The sequence below is a fragment of the Prosopis cineraria genome, unplaced genomic scaffold (assembly GCF_029017545.1).
Source record: "Prosopis cineraria cultivar Desert tree isolate PC_DT_omini unplaced genomic scaffold, ASM2901754v1 PC1, whole genome shotgun sequence".
Lineage (NCBI taxonomy): Eukaryota > Viridiplantae > Streptophyta > Magnoliopsida > Fabales > Fabaceae > Prosopis > Prosopis cineraria.
The window spans coordinates 42548715-42555447 of NW_026555332.1; positions in this window are offsets into that span (position 1 = coordinate 42548715).

The window sequence follows — 6733 nt, forward strand, 5'->3', positions numbered from 1 at the left end:
ACTTATAACGATATTCTAATTCTAACTATTAACTCGCTTTGGAAAATATTCTAACCTAACTAGTTTAACTACCCTTCACCTTCTATACATTCACTCTATTACGAGAATAATATTAAAGATATACTTAATGGTCGGCTTGTGTATTAGATACATTTTTTTATAAATATGTACTGACAACTCATGAATAATTCATGTTATTATATATTATATATATTGATCTTATAATATCCCACCTCATATATATAGAGACATATACATATAAAATTATTTCATAAACCAATAGACACACTCACCTTTTAGTCATTAATAATTTACTACATATACGAATATTTCAAAAGTTTTATTAAATAAATATATATCCATCTCATCGTTAAAGTATCTACATCATATTATTCATTTTTTGGGGCCACTTACATCAAATTGTTCGCTAGTGAATAAGTGGAAAAAAAAAAAGTTCATCTTTTGTAACAGAAGTAAGATTGTAAAAATATATTTGCTTTTACAAAAAAAAAACACATTTAAGTCTCATTGGTTGTACAAAATTTTAAAAATGAATCACATTATTCATAAAGAATAAAAGTACAACTTGTTAGCATTTTTTATTTTGATAAACACAAAGAATAAGTTTCATCCACGGTGGAGAATATCTTTTTCAAGATATAACCTACTAGAATTTTTATACTGCATAATAATATGATAAATATATAATTATATAAATTAAAAAGAGTCCTCTTTAACTTTAAAATAAACTAAATTTATATTAACAATAAAAAATTTAAATTTAAATTTTTTAAAATTAATGAATTATATTAGCACCAAGTAGAACAATTAATATTTAAAGGGTAAAGTAGTAAATTTGGCTACAAATTATTTTTTGAGAAGTATCTAGTAACCTAAACTGTCAGATGGTGCAAAATAAACCATGAATTTTTAAAAATGGAGTATCAATAGCCCGCCGTTAATGTGGGGCCCACAATGACACGTGGCACAACACGTCAACATGGTAAAGGAGTAAAGTTAGCCATGAATTATTTTTTAAGAAGTATTGGGTAGCTTCTACTATAAAAAAAACTATCTAACACATTCTCCTTAATTTTGACCAAACACCATTTATTTTCATACTTATGAGGCCCACAAAGCATTAATCTCTCCAATCTTCTTGCCTTCATTCTCAATATAAATTCCAAAAGAAGAGGTTCAATGAGTTCTTATCTGGAAACAATCACAAGGACGATGCTAATAAAGTAGAAGCTTGATTTTACTACGCATAAGAAAAGCTTGATTCTAGCTTAATTTATTTATGAATTATTTCTTCTACTTTGTTAGCATCGTCTTCGTGAATGTCTTCAATAAGAACTCTTTGAACTTCTTCTTCTCGAGCTGAGATTGAGAACGAAGGTAAGAAGATTGAAGAGGTTAATGCTTTATGAGTCTCATATGTATGAAAATAAATTGTATTTGGTCAAAATTAAGGGAAAGGTGTTGGGATGGTTAGCTTTTTTATAATAGAAACTGCCCTATGCTTCTCAAAAAATAATTTGTGACTAAATTTGCACCTTCACCATGTTGATGTGTCGTGCCACGTGTCATTGTAGGGCCTACATAATGTCCGTTAGTTGAAGTTAATGGCGGGCTATTGGATATTTTATTTTTAAAAATTCGTAATTTATTTTGCACCATTTGATAGTTTAAGCTATCAAATACTCCTTAAAAAATAGTTTGTGGCCAAATTTACACCTTTACCTATATTTAAATTTAAAAATAAATCGAGTGCATGTTTTAGGCATAAGGTTTTACTTGTATCATCTCACTTCTACTTTTACCCTCCATTTAGAAGGAAAGAAATGTTAAGAGGAAAGAAAATAAAGAGAAAAAAAAATTAGAAAGAAAATATTATTAATTCTCCCTGTTTGGATAGAAAAGAAAAAATATAAAGAAAAAAATGAATAAATATCAATAATGTCTATAATGCCCTTCTATATCATGTTTCATTATCTTTTTAAAAATAAAATAAAAGCATAAATTATATTTAAAATTTTATTGTCATATTATTATATTTTAACATCAAATAATTTACTAAAAATATTTCATTTTTATATTTTAAAAATCAAAAGTGGGCACTTTTTAAAATTAAATATAATAACATAAAAATATATATTATCGTAGCATTTAGATAAACAAAATGAAAATATGATCTAGATAAACAAGCTTGCTATGTGTCTCATCTTCCTTCACCATATGGCTCATCATCATCATCATATTCTTCATTGAGGTCATCTAGTCAAAGATGGGTCTAGCAGAAAAATAATTAAGAGACAAAGGAAAAGGTAAATAGAGGGAAAAATATTTTATTTTCAAAATCTCTTCAATTATGGAGAGAAAAATTGAGAGGAAAGTATAATAAGTCTCATACCTTATTTTATTTTCTCTCCCATTTTCTTCATATGTTTTCTTTCCTCCCATATTTTCCCCCCATCCAAACAAAGTATTAGTGAGTGAGCCATCCTCAGGCACTAGAAGTTCAATATTTTTTGTTTTACTGGGTTTGTGGAAAAATTAGGAAAATATCAGTCAAGAACCATTGTAAAAAAATTTATATCAATCAAGGATCATAAAATTATGAATTTCAATGTATTTTTTTAGTCCTTATTTGAAATTAATTTTTTATGTGAAATGACTAAATTTCTCTAAAATTTAAAATAATAAAAAGAAGTCATCTCCACTATCACTAATGTCAGCCACTAAACCATTGCTGGAGACCTTGTTGGCAATGAGATCACTAATGCCCCAACCACTAGAGGGTTTACTGGCAGCTAGTCATCAGACCTCTAGTACTAGTGATACTTTATTCAAGGATAATTGGTAAAGGTAACAAAGAAAGAGTTTGTTCTTATAACCTTTTGGCCACTTATAAAGCTTAATGGCCATTAAGCCTATCTAATTATATATGGAATATATACATACTCTGTAACATCTAAAGTTTTAATTTCCTAATTAATTAAATCTAATTAGGGTAATTAAGTAAGTCGAAATAGTGTGTGGTCAGAGAAGTTTAATAATCATATTTGATACTATTTTAGCCCTAGTTGTGGGTCCAGTAATGAGGCGAGCCACTCGAGCATTAAAAGAAGAAGAAAAGGAAGAGGTGAAGTTGTTATGCCATACGCCACAGTGCGTAGATCGTCCACCACAGCGCACAGCCATCTCTGAGCAAGGGAGGACCTCTCTGTGCCATGCACCGCGGTGTATTGTGCGTTTCCATAGCGCATGGCTATTTTCTACAATTTATTAGACGCAAAATGAGACAAAAATAGAGAGAAGAGAAAAGAGAGAAAGAAGAGGCACGCTAAAACTTTATTAAGGTTTACTTGGGGATGACTATAAAAGTATTTTGGATAAACACTTAAGACAAGTATCATACTCATTAATCTCCTTATTTCTTTCACATTTATGAGTTTATGGTTAGGAATTGATAGTGGAAGTAGGATTTCGGTCCATACAGGTTATCGGTCCAAATTTATTGACCCAAATGAAATTAATAGGAGAAGATTAGAGTATTTAAATCTAAGTATAATGAGTTTTGATGTTTTGAGTTGTTAGGCACTATAAATACCAAAAAATCTCTTTTAATTGGGTGGTTGGAAGTTTTATGATGCCATTAATGGGGATTTAATAGCTCATTAATGCTATTGGAGGCTAAAGGTAATTATTAAACCCAATGGTTAGGTTTCCCCTCTTATAGAGTGAATGTTGGGCAAATTAGAAGTAGAGATTAAAGGCTTAAATGTTGAGTTGGTTATGTTAATGGAATTTAACTTGATTGATTGTAGTTTTACCTCTTAGTCACCTGTTTGAGTAAAAATTCAAGCTTAGAAGCTAGTTAATTAAGGGGTAAATCTTTGACCTCTCAAAAGTTTGAGATAACTGGGAAAAAACTCTACTTTGAATAGTTGTATGTTAATTGATTGTTGAACGTGAATGGTGAATATTACATGCATGAGATTGATTTTTATGTAAAACTATACATTAGTTTTCAATGAATGTATGAAAATTTGATTGAGCATAATGCTATTTTGGCTTAAAATGCAAAATACAAAGTCAAAAGGATTTTACTATGAAAATGCTTATGTTTTGAAAAATGAATGTGATGATGAGTAGAGATATTTATGTGTTAATCATGAAGTAAATTTGAGAAAATGATGAGGTTACATGCTTGGGTAACGTAAAGTCGTGAGCCCAACGTGGTTGTTATAATAGTAAGTAAATTAAAGCGAAAAAATAAACTTAAGTAAGTAATGATTAAGCATGATCAGTGAAGGGAGTTTGCCTAGGGATTTGGGAGTAAAGTAAATCCATATGGTAATTAGGTTGGCCTTCAATGCACGGGGGCTATAGCCTTGTCCTATTGTTTGTCGAGGGACTGTCATATATTTTGTTAAGGGACTAAAACCTAACTATCTCCACTGGCTCAATAAGGAGAATAGCCTAGGGTATGAGACACCCCAGGGATTTGAGAATGGGAGAAGCCGTGGTCCAAGAGTGAGTCTTGTAATCTTTAGCCGGGTCACACCTTACAATTGGTGAGTTTGGGTGGTCCAGTCACACGGACAGAGCCCTGATCAGTATTATAACCCACGGTTTCAGCCTGAGGAAATAAAAAGGATATAAGGTTGGGTTGATCATTATCTAAGTAAATATATGATGTGTCACACGTGTTTAATGGTGGCAAGTCGCAAGAGTATGGGTCATGTCACATATTTAAGAATATGGTGACAATGCACCTAGTTACGTGAGTTAAAAAAGCTGTAAGTGATAAATGATAAATTATGATACATGTGAATGTGTTTTGCATATTTGATTTCCTTGTACATGTATTTGTTTTATAATTGATATATATAACTGTATAAGGTAGGTTTAACCTGAGTTACTGAGTGGCTAAACTCATCCCTCTTATTTAATACTTTTCAAGCTCTAGCTATGGTGTTAAGAGGGAGAAGACTAAAGAGGTAAGGAATTACCATATTCTTACGATATGCCTCTAGTTTAGTTTTAATTATGTAATAGTATATGGCTTGCAAATTCTAAGATGTATATTACTACACTTGCACTATTTTTTATTGCTAGAAACGTTAGAATTGTATTTTAGGCCCTTAACCTTTGTGTATGTTAATATATATATATATATATATGTGTGTGTGTGTTTATATGACTAAAATACTAGTGCAAGTATAGAAGTGAAGGTTTGAGCATGTTTTGATTGATTTGAGTTAAATGTAATGGCAAATTACCTCCCCCTTTATTTTTTTAGTAAATTAGGGTTAAGGAGTGAATTTTAGTTATATTGATATTTTGATGCTTGTGACGTGTTGTGCTAGTAGTCTTAATTTTATTGGACATGGTCTAGGTGTTAGGAAAAGCTTTTGGCACTTGTTGAGGGTTTTAGACACTCATTTTGTGTAAAAGTGTTGAAAAGTGGTTAAAATATATTTGGGTGTTCAACTTCCTAATGTGACTTGTTTTGGAAGTGAAACCCATGCCATTAGCTAGTTCATATAAAAAGCTTTTCGTAGACACTTAGATCACATCATTCGGACGGCAGACAGTCAAAAGTTTCCCCAATTCTACTGTTAAATGGCAGCAGAACCAATGAAATTTTGTGCAACACGCTGTGGCACATGGCGCCTGACACAAAGAGCAACACGCCGCTGCGCATGGCTCTGAATCACAGCATATGTTTTGTTTTTAATTGTTTTCAACCTCTTTCACTTCCCTAAGGTATCTCATGCTTTCAAAACTTATTTTTACTCTAATATGAAAGATTTTAATTAATTTTGACTCGTTTCTATTTAGAAAACTTGAAATCCCTTATTTTTAAATTGAACGTTGGTAATTAACTAGTTGAGCTAAGTCTCTGATTATCAGGTGTTTTATTGGATAATTTTGTTTAGTGGAGTGAGAATGTTACCTACTCTTTCGTTAAAAATATAAGGCATTTTTAACCGAATCTCACCCTAATAAAGCAGTTACTTACTTTTAAATTAACCCTATCTTTTTATATTTACCCCTATTAAATACCCTACAATAAATATAAAGTCATTGTCAATAGGGCACTTTTGAAAAAAAATACAATGATTACACCTTAAAATGCTAAAAATGTCTTATATTTTTGAACATTCAAACATTCAACTCTTCAAAAAATACTTTACATTTTTTAACGGAGAGAGTATATAACAACTCAAGTTTCTAAAACTTACATGTTATAACATAATGATGTATTGTTAATTCTTAAATAACATTTGTTATTTTACTAACGTTACTTGTTAATTTAACATAGTCAATTACAAATTGAGAACTTTAAAACTTCATATATTTTACTTGTTAAAAGTCTAAATGGATCATTGTTAATCACATATGTTTTGTTGTCAAAATTAAAATTGATACTTATTGATGAAGAACTGAAATATACAATTATGCACATCCTGTTAATTTTTCTAACTTGTTAAAATCCAAATAAATTATTGTTAATTTCAAATAATTTTGTTATTGAAACCTAAATGAAAACTTATTGATGAATAATTAACACATACAATTAAGCACATCTTATAAGTTTTTCTAACTTGTTAAAACCTAAATAGATTGTTGTTAATTTCAAATTAGTTGTTATTAAAACTTAAATGAATATTTATTGATGAAAGACTAACACTTGTATAATTAAACACATCCTATCTATTTT